Source organism: Leucoraja erinacea, chromosome 15, assembly GCF_028641065.1.
Source record: "Leucoraja erinacea ecotype New England chromosome 15, Leri_hhj_1, whole genome shotgun sequence".
Taxonomy (NCBI): domain Eukaryota; kingdom Metazoa; phylum Chordata; class Chondrichthyes; order Rajiformes; family Rajidae; genus Leucoraja; species Leucoraja erinaceus.
The window spans coordinates 23,939,795-23,961,238 of record NC_073391.1 but is presented as its reverse complement, the minus strand read 5'-3'; the positions used below and the strand labels follow the sequence as shown (position 1 = coordinate 23,961,238).

At 39.6% G+C, this 21,444-nt stretch overlaps 1 protein-coding gene across 1 annotated transcript in view; it reads right to left on the bottom strand.

Moving 5' to 3' along the window:
- The window catches only part of atrnl1b (attractin-like 1b), a 704,553-nt gene that overhangs the window by 39,738 nt on the left and 643,371 nt on the right, over nt 1–21,444 (bottom strand). The window lies entirely within an intron of this gene.

The following is a 21,444-nucleotide window of genomic DNA, read 5'->3' as shown; positions in this document are numbered from 1 at the left end:
TCATTAATATTAGCATTCAGGAGTTATTTAACGTGAAATGAATAAAAGAAAATTCAAGGTCTACAGATGTTTAACATAAACTAAAGATTCAAAACACCCTGTTCAATCAAATAAGCACAAGTGTTCTGAAGAAGATTTTAAGACTGCACGAGTCTGTTTAAGTCTGTTCTGCCTGACTTGCAATCTGAGTCACCAGTTTTTTTCTGCTTTGTTTCACTGAACTGAAATATCATTATCTTGTTTCTACATGAAGCTTAACTTATAGTTTCCTTTGCAGTGTATCAATAGAAATGTGCCATATAGTCCCAGTTTCCAGCACATAAAATATAACAATACAAGGATGTTGCCTGTACTTGAGGGCCTGAGCTGCAGGGAGAGATTGAGCAGGCTAGGATGCTGTCCCTTGGAGTGCAGGAGGGCGAAGGGTGATCTTAGATAGAGATGCATAAGATAACGAAAGGAATAGATAGGGTAAATGCACAGAGTATTTTACCTAGAGTAGGGGCATCTAGAACAAGACAAAATATGGGGGGGGGGGGGGGGGGGGGGGGGGGGGGGGGACCAGACCACAAGCTGGTCCTTACCCTTAAAAACCTTTTGTTTGACTCCTCCCATTTCCTCCAATTACAAGGCATAGCTATAGGCACGCACATGAGCCCTAGCTATGCCTGCCTCTTTGTAGGGTATGTCGAACAATCCTTGTTCAAGACGTACAGTGGCCCTAACTCCGAACTCTACCTCCGCTACATCGACGGCTGCATTGGTGCTATCTCCTGCACCTACACACAACTCACTGACTTCATCCATTTCACCACTAACTTCCATCCGGCACTCAAATACACCTGGACCATTTCTGACATTTCCCTACCATTTCTTGACCTCACTATCTCGATCGCAGGGGATAGACTCCTGACCGACATCCACTATAAACCCACTGACTCCCATGGCTATCTGGGCTATACTTCTTCCCACCCTTCTTCCTGTAAGGACTCCATTCCCTACTCCCAATTCCTCCATCTACGCCGCATCTGCACCCAGGATGAGGTGTTCCACACCAGGGCATCAGAGATGTCCTCATTCTTCAGGGAACGGGGGTTTCCCTCCTCTACCATAGATGAGGCTCTCACCAGGGTATCTTCTATACCCCGTAACTGCCTCATTCCCCATCCCCCCACTCGTAACAAGGGCAGAGTTCCCCTTGTCCTCACCTTCCACCCTACCAGCCGTCACGAACAACAAATAATCCTCCGTCATTTTCGCCACCTCCAACGTGACCACACCACTTGCCAAATCTTCCCATCTCCTCCCCTGTCCGCTTTCCGCAGAGACCGCTCCCTCCATAACTCCCCCGGTCAATTCATCCCTTTCCACCCGGACCACCCCCTCTCCGGGCACTTTCCCTTGCAACCACAAGAAACGCTACACTTGTCGCTTTTCCTCCCCCCTTGACTCCATTCAAGGACCCAAGCAGTCTTTCCAGGTGCGACAGAGGTTCACCTGCACCTCCTCCAACCTCATCTATTGCATCTGCTGCTCAAGATGCCAGGTGCTCTACATCGGTGAGACCAAGCGTAGGCTTGGCGATCGCTTGGCCGAACACCTCAGCTCGGTTCGTAATAACCAACCTGATCTCCCGATGGCTCAGCACTTCAACTCCCCCTCCCATTCCAAATCTGACCTTTCTGTCCTCGGCCTCCTCCATGGCTAGAGTGAGGGCTACCGTAAATTAGAGGAACAGCACCTCATATTTCGCTTGGGCAGTTTACACTCCAACAGTATGAACATTGACTTCTATAATTACAGGTAGTCCCTACTTTCTCCTCCCCTTCTCAGCTCTCCCTCAGCCCAATGGCTCCACCTCGTCCTTTCTTCCTCCCTCCCCCCCCCTGCCCCCCCCCCCCCCCCCCCCCCCCCCCCCCCCCCCCCCCACACACACACATCAGTCTCTGAAGAAGGGTTTTGGCCCAAAACGTTGCCTATTTCCTTTGCTCCATAGATGCTGCCTCACACGCTGAGTTTCTCTAGCACTTTTGTCTACCACAGGAATGACGTGACTGGCCTGGTGATGGTGCAGAGGTGATTTATTAGGATGTTACATGGAAAGGAGCATGCAATTATGAGGAGAGACTGGATAGGTGGGATTCTCTTTCGAAGAGTAGAAGGGATGACCTAATTGACACATACTAAATTATGAGGAGCATTGATACGGTAAATAGTAATAAACGTTTTGGAACCCACTTCTTGAGTGGAGCAGAGGCATTTTCTATATATTTAGCGTTTTGAGACCAACATTTGAATTGCCAAGGTACAGAAAACCATGGGCATATTGCAAGAAAATGGGATGAGCATTGATAGGTGCTTGAGGGTCTTCATGGACATGGTTTCAGTGCTGTACAATTCTAGAACCTGTGAGAGTATCCCATTTTGGTGTTGCCACTAAACACTAAACAAATGTCATGTGCACCCTGTTCACATTGATGTGTGAATTGTCACAATACAAAGACAAAGGCACAGACATGGGTAGGAAAACAAGTTGAGGAGGATATAAAGAGGCGACAAAGGGAATGATAGGCTATGTAAGTGAACGAATAAAACATAGTGTGGGAAGAAGTGAAATGAACCATTTTGGCTGGGATAATCAATCTGAGAAAGATAATATACATGGCATGAGATTGCAGGGCTCAGAGATGCAGAGGGTTGGGAGCCCTGGAGAATGATGGATAAAAGGCTACTAATTAGGAATGGTCTGAAGAAGGGTTTCGGCCCAAAACGTTACCCATCTCCTTTGCTCCATAGATGCTGCTGCACCCGCTGGGTTTCTCCAGCATTTTTGTGTACCTTCGATTTTCCAGCATCTGCAGTTCCTTCTCGAATACTAATTAGGAATGTTGTCATTTGAGTGGAATTAAATAGAATTGAAGTAGAATTGCTTCAGTTATATCGGACAACTGGTGACATTGTATCTGGAGTAGTGGGCATGGCATTGGCCTCCCTGAAAGGATATGATTGTGTTGAAACCCGTTCAGAGATGGTTTATTCGAGAAAACACCTGGAATAGATGAGTTGTCTTATGTGGAAAGGTTGGACAGACTGGTCTTGTGTCTGCTGGAATTTAGAAGAGTGAAGAGGCTCTTGACTGAAACCAATAAGCACCTGCGGGGTCTTGTCAGAATGGATGTGGAGAGGATGTTTCACCTAGTGGGAGAATCTAGACCGAAGTGGTACTGCTTAACAGCAAGTGGTGACCCACTTAAGACAGACAAAAAAATGTTTTGACTCTTTGAATCTCTCTTCTTCAAATGGTGCTACCTGAGTCTGAATATTTTTAAGGTAGAAGTAGATGTATTGTTGATAAAGGATAACTGTAGGTGGACAAGAATGTGGAGTTGAGGTTCCAATTTCAGCCATGATATAATCAATGGTGAAGCTGGCTTAATGAGTTGAGTTCCCAACTCCTGCTCCCACTTCATATGTTTATAAAGAGAGGGTGTTTTCCTGAGCCATTAACAATATGGTCCACTGGTTACCTTCAGTGGCATTAGATTAACTTGAGATTTGTATTGCTGCTTTTTGAACTTTGATTGTCAAAATAGTTACAGTGGATGCCTATAAACTAAGTAGTGTCCATAAAAACAGTGCTGTTTATGATCAACAAATCTGGGCAACCACCAACGATTTACCCACCTTTTCTAGCACATTGTTTCCACTCAACATTTCTGATATAGAATGTGGATGATTTCTGTTCAACTGAAATGCATTGCTGAAGAACAACAAATAAACTGCCCACTAATATACCCAGCTGAGTTATGAATAATTGAGCTTACTCCTTCTCACATTATTTCCCAAAAGGGCCAGAGAATTCCACATCAAATAGACTTGCATGGTCTGCAATCTAAACCCTTCAGTGCATGAGACACATATCTGAGAAAACACTCCTGCTGATATATGACATACTTAGTTAAGAAGTTTTGATATCCCTGTGTACACTACAGCCTGTTAATTTATGGACGAGAACTTACGAACATGGCACTTCTTCACAGCTTTAACTAAGCCTCCCAGCTCACTTGTCTCTCATACGCTTTAATTTTTTTCTGCATAAAATCCAGTAACAGTTATCTGAATGATTACTGCAGAGGTGCATTGTGTCCGTGAGTTAGTTGAAAATTGTGGACGGGTTTTTAAGTGCCCAATGATGTTTTTCATTTTCAGTTCTTTCAGCTATATTACTTTGGATATATAAACTTTCATGATTGGAGAAAAGGCAGCATAGCTCTGCTATATATAAGGTGAATGATATAGCCCATAAAATTGCATCTTTGCTCATTTAAGATACATAGTCACACGTTAGGTGGTAGTTAAATTGATGAGTGAGACGTACAATCTGCCTGACATTTTACGGCACACATAGGGATTGGTTACCTCCACAACCCCCATTCCAAATGGATGTGTACAGCGCGATCTGTCATCACACTTCTACTTACTTTCCCATAAAAAATATTTTTGTGTACATTTCTGTGAGTTTTATAGGATAAGTTTAAAGTTTGTAATATCTGCATCTTCCCCTTCGAAAATAATCTGAGCACAATGTCAGATTTCAAAACAGACATCTGTGAAACAGATCTCTCAGAGAGTGTGTGTTGAATATAGAGCAAGTATCAACGTGCAATCATTTTGCTCATCGTTGTGACATGCAATGAGATACCCAGGACCCAAATCAATTCCAATTTTTCTGACAGTTAGCTCGCTTAATAAAAGCTTCAACAATTTTCTCGGCCATTGTTGGTTCATTCATCATCATTACAGAAGAGACCACGAGACAAATCCAGAACGCAGCGGGATCATAAAATAGGCAGGTTCCTCAACAGCATGAACTTTAGTGCTAAAGCGGCCAAAATAAGTCGCTATGAGGGATGTCTATTGCAAAAAACTTCTGTAGATGCACCACAGAAAGCATATCGTCGAGTTGCTTCACAGCTTGGATTGGGAATAGCTCCGCTCAATACCACAACAAATTACAGAGTGGTTGGTGTAGAATCTGGCAGACCAGTCTTCCCACCATTGACTCCATCTACACTTCACACTGCCTTGGAAAAGCAGTCAACATAATCAGACGTCCCGCTCTGTCAGTCCTTCTTCTCCTTGCTCCCACCAGTAGAATGTATAGACTCAGGAACAACTATTTCCCCTCATCACGTAGAAACAAAGAACTGCAGCTGCTGGTTTACTTAAAAAGACACAAAGTGCTGGAGTAACTTAGTGGTCAGGCAGCATCTGTGGAGAACATGGAGAGGTGATGTTTTAAGTCAGGACCCTTCTTCAGACATTTCAGAGTGAAACATCACCTATCCAGTTCTTCAGAGATGTTGCCTGACCCGCTGAGTTACCCCAGCACTGTGTGTCCTTTTTTATTCTACCAAATATAATTATTGATAATAATTATTAATTAATTCACATTTCATGGTTCAGTCAAATCATTTTCATTTTGGTCATTGGTGACCATTGCAATACTGAAATATTGTTGCTGGAATTCTGAGACCTCTTCATTTGTGACTGCCCTCATCTTAAGCAGTTAGGTTGTTAAACATTCTATGTTGTTTTGGTCCATTTGCAGATTTTTTTTGACAAATCAAGCACCTTATGCCATTAACATTTGAATAACCTTCATGTATGGGCTGCCAAATGGTACTCCTCAGTTATGTCACATGAGGATCAGATTATGAACATCTCCAACAAGAACTAACGTAATTGTTAGGAAATAGCTTTTACTTTCTCTCACTGCCTGAAAGCACCATTATCCCAAGTCCTTCATTTTACAACAGTTCTACAAGCTTCAAGTTTGTATGTTTGCATGCAACAACATATCTCATTAAGAAAAATATGTTGGATCTATTTCATCATCAAAGCATGGAGACATTCTTCAATATGAGCTTCAATATTTATTCTCAAAACCATGTTTTGATGGGATTATCCAACCATTTAAATATATTACGGGGGAGAACTGGACCCTGCCCTTATCTTCCAAAGGTGAAATTGACCAATATGGAACTAAATAGTAAGATTAAACGAGAACTTACCAGTTTGAAGTTTGATCGTTATTTTATGAGGAGTACATTGAGGGAATACGTGAAGAACCCCGCCAGGACGCATGCGTGTCATTCTTCAAAGCAGTGGTGTGAAATCACAGATAACTGTAATGACTTAAACATAGTAAGATTAGAGAAAAAATACCAGTTGAGTATATGATCATGGGTGGGAGCGGAGGGCACGTATTCCCTCAACGTACTCCTCATAAAATAACGATCAAACTTCGAACTGGTAAGTTCTCGATTAATCTTACTATTTTACTTCGGAGTCACGTGAGTGACTACGTGAAGATTTCAAAGCTCTGTCATTTCATGCCGTGGAAATGAGTCCATGCATCACATCTGCCTTAATGACTGTAGGAGGAATTGTGTCAACATATTTTAGACATGAGTCCGACATTGAAATCCATGAATTGATTAACACAAATTATAGCCCCTATTTATGGGGTAATTAAATTATAGAACTTAAATTGTTTCTGCAAACCTTCCAGGTTTAATGACTGGTTTATGATAAATTAGTTGGAATGTTTTTCCCCTGACCATCCTGCTGCCTTGAGGATTTGGTCCATTGGTACATCCAACTGCATAGCTGCCGATGTAGCTGCAGCCCTGGTGGAATGAGATTTAAAAATATTAGTAACCATCCCAACCTGTATTAGAACCTGTTTCAGCCATCTTGAGATGGTCTGGACCGTCACTCTTTTGTGTGGTTGCTTATGGCTGACTAAAAGTGCCTTCTCATTGCCTCTGATGATTTTCGTGTTCTCCATGTATAACGACAAATGTCTTACTATACAGAGATGATCATCTGTTGGGTAAGACCTAAATTCTATATTGAGACCTGCTGATTCCTGTCTGTTCTGCTTCACTAATTTATAAATATGAAACGTAATATTTTCAGTTGAAGAAGTCATGTGTCCAGTCTTAATTTATGTAATGACTGTACCCTTTGTGCCGTGACCAATGCCATTAGCATGACTGTTTTTAATGTCAGTCTATGTAGGGACAGAGCTGTTGCTGGAGACCAATTCCTGAGCATCTTCAGGACAATACTCACATCCCATATTTGGGAGTACCTGGTTCTTGGAGGATTGGTATTAAAAATTCCCCTCATAAGTTTTGTTACCAGTGGGTGAGTCCCAGCAGAGTGACGCTCTGTTCCTTGCCATAGATAAGTTGATATGGCACTTCTGGCGCAGTTGATGGCACTATAACTGAGCCCCTCATCATAATGGAGGCCTGCCAGGTATTCCAGAACAGACGGGATGTTCATATCTCTGTAGGTGATGCTGTTTTTGTGACACTACATCTCCCACTTCCTGATATAGACCAGATACTGTTTTTTGTTTTTACAACCTCGTCAAGTTGTAAAATGGTACTGCGACATGCACATTGATCCATTGTGCAGAGATAAGGAATAGCTTCTCAACATTACAATTAGACAAAATGATTGTCTATTTTGATTCAAAAGTAATTGAAAAATCAGAATGGGAGTCGGATAGTGAATTAAAGTAGCAAGCAACCAGAAGAGAAGGGCGACTCTTGCAGACTGAATTTGTGTGCTTCACAAAGTCATCACCTAATCTGTATTTGATTTCTCAATGTAATGAATATTAAAGTACAGAAAACTGGATTAGAAGAAGTGCAACTCAATTTGTTTTGTTCAGCAATGTGCATTATTCTATTCTACATTTTGTACCATCACTTATTTATCAATTCTGGTGCACAATCTTTGAAAAAATGGTTTTAAATTTCAAATAAAATTTCTCAGGATACTCTTGTAGCGGACGTTATCATAGATTCCACCACTAATTCACTGTGAAAGGTTATAACTTGGGGGGGAATATCTTGTTTGACTGCAAAATTGTTTCTCTTCCAATGGATTCCAAAAAGTACATGGGGATCAGAGAAATAAATAACTCAGTCTATGAGCAGCTTTCATTCAAATGTTCCTTAACTATATTCAGCCATAAATATTCAAAATGACCCGAACTGCCAACCTCATAATTCTCTATAGAGCAATCCTCAGTGAAGGGGAAGGATCATGCTGAAAAATATTCCAAACTCTGCAGGAAGAGATGATCGATGGTTTTCTTTTAGACTTAACATGCCATAACTGTCGATTCGTCCCATCAACCAAATGAATGTTGTAAAAATAAAAATAATTTAAATTTCAAATGTGAGTGTTCATTAACTATATGACGTACTTATCTCCACAAAATTTCAAGATGAGTAATATCAAATAATTGAAGCAGCTTCATAACATCTAATTACTCCAAAATTATTTCACTGCATTTTAAATTGAACTAACTGTAAATCTGTGGTGATCAATACAGAATATTTAAACACTAAACATTTGTATTAATTGATTTTAGAAGGATACTGTATAACAGCTTTACTCATGAAATCATTCAGACAATTTACAATCATATTAATGTTTATATCCATTACAATGCATTTCAATTTTTGTTTTAGTTGGATCTCCAAATCAAATTTTGTTTGTTGAAATCAGATTTGACATTTCCTTAAAGGAAAAGTCCTGTTCCATTAGACACTTTGCTATTGATACGTGAATACTTCTAAGCATAGATGAGTGAATTCTCAGGAATTACATGATATGGTTTATGTTGTAAAATTTGTCAGTGTGAAATTTGACCTACAGTGGAAAGTAACAGGGATGCTTTAGGAAAAGATTAACAGCTGATGGTGATTTATTGCTCAGTTTATATACTCACAGCATTTATGTAGTGACACCAGATATAGTTGCACTGCTGCAGATTTAGCTTGCATAGGTCAGATAGCCAAGTAGGACGACATTAACACCATTTCCTCTGTGGAGCTGCTGAGATCTAGCTGCTAAACACAATTTTTTTCCCAAATCTATTTCATTTGGAAAGAATAAAACATTTTTGGTCTGCTCAATATTATTTGCAATTTCCATATTAGTATGTTATATTCATCTAGGCTTCTGATGTGATAAAAAAAAATTCACCTGACTGTTTTAATTTAAATCTATCTTTGATGGCGACATATTGGTACAGTGTGTAATTTCCATTATTAAATTTTGGGACATTTATTGTGCATTCCGAATTTAAGTTTGAGAAGGCTGTGGTTTTCTCTGTCGACTAAAGAAACTGCAGATGCTGGAATTGTAAGTAAAACACAAAGTGCTTGAGTAACTCAGCGGATCAGGCAACATCTCTGGAGGACATAGATAGGCGATGTTTTGGCGAGTTAATGCACTCCACAATTTGTTTTGCAATGAAGTCCAGAAAAGATCTAGTGGCAATGAAAGAACAGCAAAATAATTCCAAATTAGGACGATATACAACTTAGTCAACCTGTAGGTGATGGTGCTTTCAGGCACCTCCTGGCTTTGCCATTTGCAGTAGAGGTCAGGGTGTTGCGAAATGTGTTGAGTAACCAAAGTAAGATGGTGCACACTGCAGTAATGGCATGACATGTTTAGGTTGGTGAATTGGGTGTCAATTGGTTGGGCTCCTTATCTTGAAAGATGTTGAACTTCATTAGTGTTATTAGAACTATGCAAATCCAGGTAAGTGGAGAGTACTGCATTAAACTCCTGACTTATGACTTGCATAAGACATAAGTGGAACCGATTCAGATTGTTAGAAGATGTGTCACTTGCCACAAGCTGTGCACCATCAGATCTGCTCTTGTTTGCATGATATTTAGATGCTTGGTTCAGTTGAGTTATTGGTAAATGTTCACAATGATATTGATAGTGGGGTACTCAGTGATGGTAATGTCATTGAATGTAAAGATAAGACTGGTAATTGCCTGGCACGTTTGCAGTACCAATGTTACCTAGGAAGGGAAGCGTTCACATTTGCTGCATGTCACTACTGTCTCGACTGTAACAAATTACATTGAACATGGGCAATTATCAGTGAATCCCACCACATTTGTTTTTATGAAGAAAAGAAGGTGAAGCTGCTGTAAAATGCTGAGCCTAGACCCTGCCTTGATGAAATACTGCGACAATGACATGGGTTTAGGATAGTTGATAATAAACCACCATATTCTATACAACTCCAAATATTGGAGTGTTTTCCCTCTGACGTCAATTACCTTCTCTCAACTGCTGCTTTGATCTCAAAGGCATTCACTTTCATTCTCATCTCCCCTTTGCAATTCTGCTCTTTGGTCCATATTTGGGTGAAGTTTGAAATGGGATCTGAAGTGGATCTTGCAAAACTGAAACTGTGCGTCAGTGATCTGATTAGTGTTGAGCAACGGCTGTTTGATTGCACATCACTTCACTAATGACTGGACAGTCTGAATAGCTGGACTATTTGTCATGCTATCTGTGGATGTAACATAATCTTGAAATTTTCCATTTGTATTGAAAGAGCTTGACTGGGGGCACGGCCAGTAATAGAGCTCAAGTCTTTAGTTATGCGGCCAAAATATTACCTTGTTCCACAACCTTTTTTGCTGTTTCCAGCATTCCCAGCCATTTCTTGTAGTCATGTGTAATGAATGGTAATGACAGAAGACTGGCTTTGGTCATTCAGCCAGCCTGAATGGTAGGTGGAGTGCAAGCGATTATACTCCCGACTTGTGCCTTGTAGATGGTGGAAAAGCTTTGAAATGTCTAAAGGTTAGTTGCTCACCTCAAGCTCTGCAACATCTGATCTGCTCTTGTATGCACAATATTTATGTGCTTTGTTTGGGTGAGTTCTGATAAATGTTCACAAGGATATTGATGGTTGCATTTCAACAGGACAGTTAGATGAAAGGTGGGTGGGAATTAGGAAGAGTCTTCCTTTCCTGGATTTAACTGATGTTACAAGATTTTATAGAGTTTAGTCATGAGGATTTCCAGGCACCCTCCCTCCTGCCTGCAAATCACGTAACGGCGGTTCTGCTATACAGCAATGGTTGTATTCCTAAGAAACCTCATGTCATAGAAAATCATGTTAGCAAAACAATTGTGTCAATGGAGAAAGGGGATTAGGTACTGAAGAGTTTCAGGCTCACAATACTAAAGATGTTTTTTCCCATAGGATTTCCTAAATAAAGCAAAAAGCTTATTTTTATCATTGCAAGCTAAAAATATTAAAGACCGTATGTATGTAACCTTGTTTGATAATGTATCATTGCACAAGTGACAATAAACACAGTTTATCAATTTCAATAGCCACCTGAGATGAAACTGACAGGGTTCTTACGAGACAATGGTGTCTAATTACTGCAGGTAGGTTACATGGAAACAGCTTTTTTCCCCAAATTGTTTTTTAAGACAAACCTTTTTTCTGCTTGTCAATTTCCAAAGTAACTTTTAAGTGATTCTCTAATTCCCGATCTAAATTACATAACAATCAATTCAGCTCATGTAGTACAAATAGTATTCCCCAATTCATGAATGGCATTATCTCCAATTAGTATTGTGCAAATATGTGTTATAGCAGAACTACCTGCACTGTCACAACAGGTGGGTCTGTTCTACCAGTGGGATAGGATGTTCATGATGCTGTGCAGCTCAGAAACAGGTATTTTGGCCCATCTCATTCATGCTGACCAAGTGGCCGAACAAAGCTAGTCCCACTTGTCTGCATCTCATCTATATTCATCCCTTCTCATTTTTCCTTTCCAAACACATATCCAAATGTTTCGTAAATGTTGGAAATGTACCCACCTCTACCACTTCGTCTGGAAGTTCATTTCATCTACATGACACATTCTGGGAGAAAAGTTGCCCCTTAGGTCCATTTTAAATCTTGCTCCTGTCACCATAGACCTAGGCCCTCTAGTTTTAAACTCACCTATCCTAGGTGAAAGGACAGGGTGTTTCATGCAATTTCAGTTTAAATTTCAGTTTGGATGAATTGTTTCTCAATTAATTCATTGTTTCTCTTTCCACAGATGGTGCCTGACCTGTAGAGTGGGTCAGAAAGGAGGGTTGGAAGAGAAAGTCTTGGGAAAAATAGAGAAGCAGCAATGAGAAGGAGACAGAATTCGAAACCAGAGCATCAGTGATAAAAATGACCACAATCAAGATAGAGGGCATCAAAAGGTGGAGAATCAAAAGACGATTCAGTAAAAACAGCAGCCTCTGGAAATGCAGAGCTAATTCCTGACAAGAGATTTGTAAGTCTATTTCACTTTAGTGGAAACTGCCAATGATATCTGGGCTGTATTTAGACCAAATGCTTCTGAATTCAGACGGATCAGATTCAGGGATGTCAGATCAAATCAAACTGAACATCAAGCACACGTTAAATTCCTTGCTTGCATGTGTCAAGCTCCAAACAGTGAATCCAAACAGTTTTATGGGCAACATGTTGAAGCCTAAATCAAGATGGCAGGCAAGGCACTTCCAGCTAAGAATTACACTCCCCATCATATTGAGCAATCTTACATTCCCAGAGGAGGAAATGGGTAGGTTGGCTTCAAAATTCTAGCTTCAAACATCTGAACATTTATGTCAATCACCATGACCTTTTTGTTTGAGGCAACCCTGAAGATTGGAGTGTCGACAATTTCAGACTTCTCCATCAGAAAAAATATATATATTTGTAATGAAATGGGTGCATTGCAGTAATACTTGTCATCATCAGAATACCCGCTTGAATGTAGGCAGCATGCAAAACTTCATTCTTTGATTCAACCAAAAGTGATATTTCTAAATCAAATTTCTAAAGTTACCATCCATTTCTGAGATAACTTTTAAAAACCACAGTTTAAACTCTTGTCATGCTTGAAAATGTGTAAAAACGAATCATTGCATTAACAGCATGAGAGCATTAGAAACAGAAATAAGTTAGACAGAAATAAGTATCAAGGCTTTTTGAAAGTCCATATCCACCACATTCACTGGTTTCCCTTTACTTTTTTTTAGCTACAATCTTAAAAAGCTATTACTGATTTGTCAAACACTATCTCACTTTCATAACTCCATGTTGACTTTGTCTAATCCTATTTTCCATGTGCCCCATATTAAGGGCAACACAGTAGCACAGCTGGTAGAGCAGCTGGCTAACAGTGTCAGTGACCAGGATTCGATCTTGACCTCGAATGATGTCTGTGTGGAATTTACACGTTCTCTCTGTGACCGCCAGATTTCCTCCGGGTGTTCCGGATTCTCCCACATGTCAAAATTGTGTAAGTTTCTAGATTAATTGGCTTTTGTAAATTTCCCCTTGTGTGTAGGGAGTGGATGCATGTGAGATAACATGGAATTAGTGTCAAGGGATGTTTGATAGTTGGCATGGGCTCAGTGGGCTGAAGGGCCTATTTCCAGGCTGTTTCCCTAAAAGTAAACTAAAACTTAAAAGGTGCAGATTCTTTAGTACAACTATTTAATTGCCAATGTTCTCTCCTGATCTTTAGCTACAAATTCCAAACATATAATTTTTCACAATCTCCAACGGTCTGATTTAAATTGATTTTATCATCATTTCTGTTACTTCATAAAAAAACATTAATTGTTTAGGAAAGTTGCATATGCATCTGACCCTTTCTACACCAATGAGGTGGCTTTCCTGCCATCATTCTTGCCGCATTCACAATATATTACCTCAGCCATTACTGTGATATATTATTTGCCCTAACAAATATTTCAATTCTTCTATGAATTGTAAAGTTCTAGTGTCTTGCCATAAGCACAGAGATCCCACCGCAAGAGGTTTGAGAATGAACTACTGTTATAACTCTCATCCACTTTGACATTTCTCGGCTTATCAATCTGCTTTCCAGTAGCTTGCATGAAGTTCTCCCTTTTTCTTTTCTCCACGTATAACACCTCAATCTCACGGCAATTAATTTCATGCTTCTCAGTCTTGCTCTATGAATGACAGGCTCAAGGTCATGCAACATGAGTGTAACACAAAGTACTAGAGTAACTAGTGTTTGAGAAAGAACTGCAGATGCTGGAAAGATCGAAGGTAGACAAAAATACTGGAGAAACTCAGCAGGTGAGGCAGCATCTATGGAGTGAAGGAATAGGTGACGTTTCGGGTCGAGACACTTCTTCAGATTAATTCAGTGGGTTAGGCATCTGTGGGAGGAGCGGCCTGCGTAAAACTGTTTTAAATTAACAAGGCTGGAAGTATTGCAAAGGATGCCTGTCATCCTGATCTTTCTCTGCTCTCTCTTCTATGTTCTGGGAAAAGATATTGGAGCTTGAAAGTCAAGACATCCCGATTTACAAACATCTACAGACTCCTGAACCAATCAGAACACAGAGGGCTGGAGTAATTCAACGGGTCAGGCAGCATCTCTGGAGAACATGGATAGATGATGTTTCAGGTTGGGCCCTTCTTGAGACCCAAGTTTCGGATAGAGAACCATCTTCTTTGTTTCAACATCCTGAACCAATCATTTCTGTCACACCCCTTTCCCAGAGGTGCTACCACAACATCTTACACTCAACTCTTCCTCATTTGGCTATTCCTTTATTGTAATTTAATATTTTTTGCACTACCTTTATTACACTGTAACTTTGCACTGTTATGCTGTTTTGCCAATGTATTTCTTGTGTATTTATCATTACTGTGTGTATACTGTTTGCTCTGTGAGCTTCATATGACCCAAGAATTTCATTACACCCTGGTGTAAATTACAATGGAATGTGTCATTAATAACATAACATACATTTACATGTACTACACTGATAATAAGTTGTGAAGATAAGTTTGATTGTGGAGTGCCCTCTACTAATGCATGCATATATAATGGTGGCTTTATCTCTTTTGTTATTCCCCCAACACATTTTAAATGCTTGCATTGATGTTCATGTCATTAGAAAGGATTTTATTATAACAGGATCACTGGGCTCATTGAAATGGAATCAAATGAGATTTGCAAAAACACAACCTTAAGCACTTTTTGTTCCTGCTGTTGGCACACGTCAAAACAAGTTGTTTTTTTCATTTCTGAACCACTTTCCTGTGAAGGAAACCTTAACACGCAGATCTACAAGCACATGCTAATCTACCGCATAAAAATTCATAAACACATGCAAATCTGCAAACACGTGCAAGACTACAAAAAAGATGAAAAGCATTTTTTAACATTAGAAACTGTTACATGTACTAGGATTTGTGAGAACACAATGTGTTAGACATTACAACATTTATTGCAGATGCAGTCCAAAACCTGCGGGGTGGGACTGCCCCATAAGCGTAGGGTTGGCAAAGATTGTAACTGAGATTTTTTGAGGTTGACAACCAAAAGTAATGTCAGGTGCCCTTTAACTACTAGACTTAAAGATTATCATGAAAGGTAGTGACACGGGCAGCATTCTGAAGTTGCAGCAAGGTGATCAGTGTTCTTTGAGTTCAGATTGGTTTAAACAGCTCTCTCAATACACATTGCAACACAACAGGCTGAATGTCATGGTCTTACCCAAAACAAGTGACGAACAACAGCAATAACTGAAACAGCTTTTTGTGCAGCACTTATTTCTAAATTATTAATGAAAAGCAATGGGATCATAGGCAGTAATAGGGTTGATTTCAGATAGGGCAATTAATACCAGAGAATGCTGCTAAACCATTCAAGAAACTGTGCATTACAAAGCTTTGCCATTGGTATTGTAGGTTGACTTTGCTCTCTGTTACCCTCAGCACATGAGCCTTCCCTATACAGTTTACCCATTGGGTCGCCTCTACTGGATGTAGTGGATAACAAAATTCCGAAAGACAGTGGTGAAAATATCACAGAACAGATCCACAGCTTTCTAAGCAATCACATTGTTGCTGCCAAAGAATGTGCAGCATATGTTTGATCAGTGCATGGAATTATCGGAATTTCAGCCGTCATTAATCATTTAGAGAGCTCCTAATAAAGGTTGCAGGGACTGCTGTTGCCATCAGTCAGGTAGTGCCTGGATGAAGAAGGGTCACGGGGAGAAGTTGAAGGAGAGGTGTGGGATTGAGAAGTGTTGAGGAATTGTGGCGATCTAACAGCAAGTAACAATTGTATCATTAATTAAATCTGACTTCAACCTCTTTTACATACTTCTAGATGGAAGTTACAAGCAAGAGGGCATATGGGCTTCCTGAAAGGACAGCCAAGCAACAGAATCACTAAAACAAAGAGATGTTTGCCAGGTATCAAACCTTCTGTCAACGTGTCACATGTTCACAATTGATTACTATCAGATCCAGTAGACATAAATAATCATTATCAGATATAGTAGTCGAAAATCTCAAAACAGAAACAATTATATAAATGGTCCAAAGAAATTAATCCAACAGCAACCCGACAGTAGCTGAAGAGGCTCCCAAGTATTACGAAGACTGGACTTTTCAATATCTACAATTCAGTGACAGAAATAGGTTTCCAAATGGGATGCAAAAGGTGCTGACAAATACATTATATTTATAAATCACCGGGTTATACAAAATACACTGGATAAAGTTCCTCATGGGTAATGCTGATCCAGAACTTGATCAGCACTGTTTGGATTCACAACTGGCATACCCATATAAGACAGAGAGCAGTGGTGGGATGGTGTTATTCTGGCTGGAGATCTGTAACCAGTGGTGTTCTGCAGGGATCTGTGCTGGGACCTCTTGTTGTTTGTGATCTATATAAATTACTTGCACGTTAATGTAGATGGGCTGGTTAGTGAGTTTGCAGACCACACCAACATTTGTGGAGTTATGGACAGCGAGAAAGGCTGTCAACGGATCCTTTGACAGGAGGATATGGATCAGTTACAGATATGGGCAGAGAAATGGCAGATAGAGTGGAAATCTAAGCATGTGTGAGGTGTTTCATTCGACTTTCTGAAATCGAATGTAAAGGAAAAGTAAGCAGTTAATGGTAAGACCTTTAGCAGGATTGAAGTGCGGATATTTTGGGGTCCATAGCTCCCTGAAAGTGGCATCACAAGCAGATAGAATGGTAAAGAAGATGTTGCCTTCAGGACATTGAGGATAAGGGTCCCAAAGTCATGTTGAGCGTTATAAACTTGGTTGGGCTGCATTTGGAGTATTGTGTGCTGTAATGGTTGCCCCATTATAAGAAGGATTTTGGGAGTGCAGAAGCATTTTACCAGAATGCTGCCTGGATTAGAGTGATTTAAGGAAAGGTTAGACAAATTGGATTGTTTTCTCTATAGTGCTGGAGACTGAGAGAAGGCCTGGTAAAAAATATAAAAAATTATGAGAGGCACAGATAGGGTAAACAATCAGAATTTTTTTCCGACAGTGGAAATGGGAAAAACTAGAGGGCATAGTTTTAAGGTGAAAGGAGCAAAGGTTAAAGGAGATGTGCGGGGCAAGTGTTGCATTGCCATGGGAGGTGATATAGTGGCATTGAAGACGCTTTGAGATAGGCATGTGGATATGCAGGGAATGAAAGCAGAGGAGATTATTTTAACTTGGCATCATGTCCGTCATAGACATTGTGGACCAAAGGGCCTGTTTGCTGTGCTGTACTGTTCTATAGATACCACAAACAGAATGAAAACAAAAAGCTGGAAATGCTCAGCTGGTCAGGTGGGTGGAAAGGAGAGTCAAAATTATATTTTCAGTTTAATTACCTTTCATCAAAAATGGAAAAACAAATGTATGGGTAACTGTTTATAAAAGTGCGGACAGGCAGAGAAAGGGTGGAGGACCATGAAGTGCAAATGCTCACATCTTTGACAGGTTGAAGGCAAGAATAGTTAAAAGACAAAAATAATTAAAGTTCAGAGTAATGGTAGTAGGTGCTTGTCGGCTTTTTACTCTCTTTTGCCTTCATCCCTATTTTCTTCAGTCAACATTTCATTTTGTTCTCTCCCCCAATCCCACATTTTAAAAATCTGTTACTTCATTAACTCTTTTCTAGTCCTGGTGAAAAACACTGACCTGAAATGTAATGTTATTTCACTCATCGTAGATGTCCTATAAAGGTGGTTAATCTGATTGAACTGTTTTATTAAATGCTGTGTGAAATCCAGTAAATTACATGCAGATGAATAATCCTTTGCCTTGTATCGATCCTTATATAGAGTGCATACTCAGGGCTGTTTCATCAACATGTATGATTTATGTTAAGATGCCAGAATATCAAATTCGTCGTGGCAAAAATAACCTCATATAAGGCACACCATTAAATAAAATAGTTTTTTGTAAGGATTTTAAAATGTTGCAGAGCAACTGCAGCTCTGTCATATTCTAGCATCATCGTTATATAGCCAACCTACTTTAAAATATACATTGGGTGACTATCATTGCATAACTTGAAAAATAAATCTATATATTGCATAGATTTCTTCTTGGAAAGCAAAACTGCATTAAGACTCAAATTAATTCATTTTTTTGTTAATGCATTATTAATTCTCTGGCATGTATCTTTTCACAGTGTCAGTAATTGAATCCCCCTGAATGCAGAGCTAGCAAACCAAGATTAAGCAATGTTTTCCATACAAACTGTAGCTCTGCAGTGCTACATTGTACAATGTAATTGTGAGGAAACAGGGATATAGTCTATTTTAAGTCTGTCAGGCTGACAGGTTTAAAACCTTACCCTGGGGTTTTCTTCTTTTGAAGTAGTAATAAATTTCATGAAATGTCAAGTTATAAATGCATCCAAGGTTTCTAAATAATAAAACATGATATTCAAAATATGTGAGATTTCATCTGTGCAAGGTGTCACCTCTCTTTTCCATTTTCTCCAGAAATGCTGCATGACCCGCTGAGTTACTCCAACATGTAGTATAATGCTGTTAATATGTACGGTGGTTGTACGGTGATTAAATTACTGGATTAGTAACCCAGGGACGTGGATTAACAATCCAGGGATGTGAATTAAAACCCCCATTACAGCTGTCAAATTAAATAATCTGGTGCATTAAAAATTACCCATTGTTTGCAATGACGACTGCAAAAGTACAGGATTGTCCCCAAAAAACAGCTGGATCACTTATTCCCATCAAGACAAATGTCTGCCATCAGGCAATAAACCATGACGACTGATTCCAATGATTGACTCTTAAATGCCCTCTCAGCAAACCAGTTGTTTTTCAACTATTAACAAAGATTTCCAGATCTTTCTGTTTAAGAAAGAACTGCAGATGCTGGAAAATCGAAGTTAGACAAAATTGCTGGAAAAACTCAGCGGGTGAGGTAGCATCTATGGAGCGAAGGAAATAGGCGACGTTTCGGGTTGAGACCCTTCTGCAGACTCAATTGAAGAAACTGACTCAATTGATTTCTTCAAAATCATCAACAAGTGAAATTGTTTAATCACCGGCCTTAACATCAGAAACGTACTGTGCTGACCATTACAAACTTTTAGTTTCACCAATACTCCCCACCAATGAATTGTTTGCTTAAATTGAACATTTCTATCTTACCTCTGATACACAGAGAGAAATAATTATAAGGAAATATGTTGCATCTGAGTGAAACCAGGTCCGCATCTTCCATTGCATTCATGAGAAGATAGTAATTATATATCAATTTTTCATCAATAAAAGGATATCAGAATGTAGAGTCAGGGGATATGGGGAGAAGGCAGGAATGGGGTACTGATTGTGGATGATCAGCCATGATCACATTGAATGGCAATGCTGGTTCGAAGGGCCCAATGGCCTACTCCTGTACCTATTGTCTATTGTCTATTTATATTTGCAAGTTTATCTTATAAAAATTATATTAATGGGTCATGAAAGCACTGAGCATGTTGCGTTATGAAATTCACTACAGATCCAGCAACCAGGGAGGACCACTTTTACTTTACCATGGCAGTAAAAGGGCTCTTTGAATTCAATCAATATGGCAGTGAGAAATTGAAGAAGGATTATCCTGTATATCTACACAAGAGGAAGTCAACATCTTAGTCCTCTATCTGGATACAGAAATGGCAAAAGACAGTCGTTTGTTTTATTTATGCCAGCATTTATTGCCCATGTATGAGGAGGTAGTTAAGAGTGGGCCATTGATGGATCGGGAGTCATATATGCACCAGACCCTATGTGGGGTGGGGTGTGGGTGGAGGAGGGAGATAGACAACCTTTTCCAAATGATATTGGTGCACCAAATAAATCTTTACCAACTTGCAAAGATGTGATTTTGAGAATATTTTATTAGGCACCAGGTCTTTTTTCGGCCCGAAACTTTGCCAATTTCCTTCACTCCATAGATGCTGCCTCACCCGCTGAGTTTCCCCAGCACTTTTGTCTACCTCAGATCTTTTTTAAATCTTGCATTAATTTATTTAGTTGAATTTAAGTTCCTCAGATACTTTTGCGAGTATTGAAATTAAAAATTAAAAATGACCAACACTGCTGCTTTGCTTTCTAGTCCTTGTAATTTCGGAATATATGAGGTAAACATCAGCACAAATGCGTGACTTGTGATTAAACTTCCAGCACAAGGCCAATATCTGTTGTGAAAATCAATGCAGCTGCTCATATTATAATCCAATATCAATACAGTGATAAATAAAACTCTGCTTTAAGTTCATTCGCTTCAACTTGTTTTTTTCTAAGCCCCCTGTGTAGAGTTGAACAATTCAGATAAATATTACTATCTATCTGCTGTTACTGGCAAGCTGCCAAGCATGGGCAAACATGTATACTTATTTATCAAAGTTTTATGTTTAAACATCTTTTATGAAATCATACCCAGAGAGTTAAAAAGTGCAAAGTAGTATATTGTTTTGCAATTAATCGTCCCTAAAAAAAAAGGAACAAAGAACCGAAAAATAAGTTTATTTGCACTTGAAACCAGTATTTTCCTCAGATTAACATTAAATTAATTGTCAAAACGCTCATGTTACATTTGACTTGATATCAGGATAGTCACCAGAAGAGCACAATGTGACAGCTTCTAACAGTCATCATCTTTATTTCCAGGCACAGTAAAGATGTTAGTGGAGGAGCTGCGAGAAACACTTTCATCATCTCATGCTGTGGAACTTGGAAACTTAGCAGGTCTTTGAGACTGCTCTGAAGTATGTGTATACTTGTACCTTTGCTGTCTGCGTGTAACTTCTCACTACATGGATTATCAACAATTTCCAGGCCTTAAATTTAGATATATTCTGTCAAATTTCCTTCAGTAGATTTAGCTTAAGAAAGCACTTAACAACCTTTCAATTAACTCCCAATATCAAACTATGTAATAGTTGAACTTCTGAGTCACATACAAATGATCAAAATTGCTGCTTTGTCCCCGAGTCAAGCCTATGGTGCCTCTTGCATGCAGGCTCAGCCTGAAGAAGGGTTTCGGCCCGAAACGTTGCCTATTTCCTTCGCTCCATAGATGCTACTGCACCCGCTGAGTTTCTCCAGCACTTTTGTCTACCTTCGATTTTCCAACATCTGCAGTTCCTTCTTAAAGGCTCAATAGATTATTTCTGTACACTTGCTAATCGAGGAATACTCGATGGCAAT